This window comes from Calidris pugnax, unplaced genomic scaffold, assembly GCF_001431845.1.
Source record: "Calidris pugnax isolate Ruff unplaced genomic scaffold, ASM143184v1 scaffold17, whole genome shotgun sequence".
Lineage (NCBI taxonomy): Eukaryota > Metazoa > Chordata > Aves > Charadriiformes > Scolopacidae > Calidris > Calidris pugnax.
The window spans coordinates 3,393,933-3,394,849 of NW_015090794.1; positions in this window are offsets into that span (position 1 = coordinate 3,393,933).

Genomic DNA, 917 nt, shown 5'->3' on the forward strand with positions numbered 1-917 from the left:
CGGGGGACACCACACCAGAGCTGCACGGCTCCGGGGACATGGGGGTGCCCACGTTTGGGGAGCGCTGGGTGCCGGAGGGAGGGACGCGGGGTGCGGCGGCGAAGGGGCTGTGTGCCCAGTGACCCGATGCCACACGAGAGCTCCCCACGGTCCCTGCCCGTGCCCAGGGATGGTCCCCGGCCCCCCGGGTCGGCCCCGCGCGCCAGGCCTGAAACCTGCGGCTGCATCAGCACCATGAATAATTCAGTCCCGGGTGGAACGCCTCAGCAGAGCAGTTACATCCTACAGAGAGCGGATACTCATGGAGCTACACACACGTACACACACGGATACACACGAACAGACACACGTACAGCCCCCGTAGCCTCCCGCCTGGGCACACACACACACACACACACTCGGGTGCACACCCGGAGTCGTGCAAACCCAGCCGCAGAGATGCACACAGGGAGATACCCGTGGAGCCACATCCAAACACCCCCACACGGAGAAACACCAACACAGCCACATCCAAACACACATATGCCAGGGTACACACCACTCCACACAAACACAGACACGCACCCAAACACAGACACACATGCACACCCAGCACGCACGTACACACGCACAAGACACGGGCAAATGTGTGCAGGCAGCGGCAGCCCCGGTGCACACACACACACACCGTCTGTGCATACACACTCCACGCACACTCACACACACACAGATGCCCCCAGCTCTGCCCTATCTGCCCGCCCGCAGCCCCCATGCCCGTGCCCAGGCCAAGCCCCCCCCCTTCCCCCCGGTGCACCGGCCCGGCCCGGTTCCCGGGGCCGCGGGAGCTGCTCCCGGGCGCAGGGCAAGGGCAGCCCGGCCGTGCCGGGGGTTGCACCGGGACCATCCTGTGCAGCACCGAGCACCCGCGCAGCGCCCGG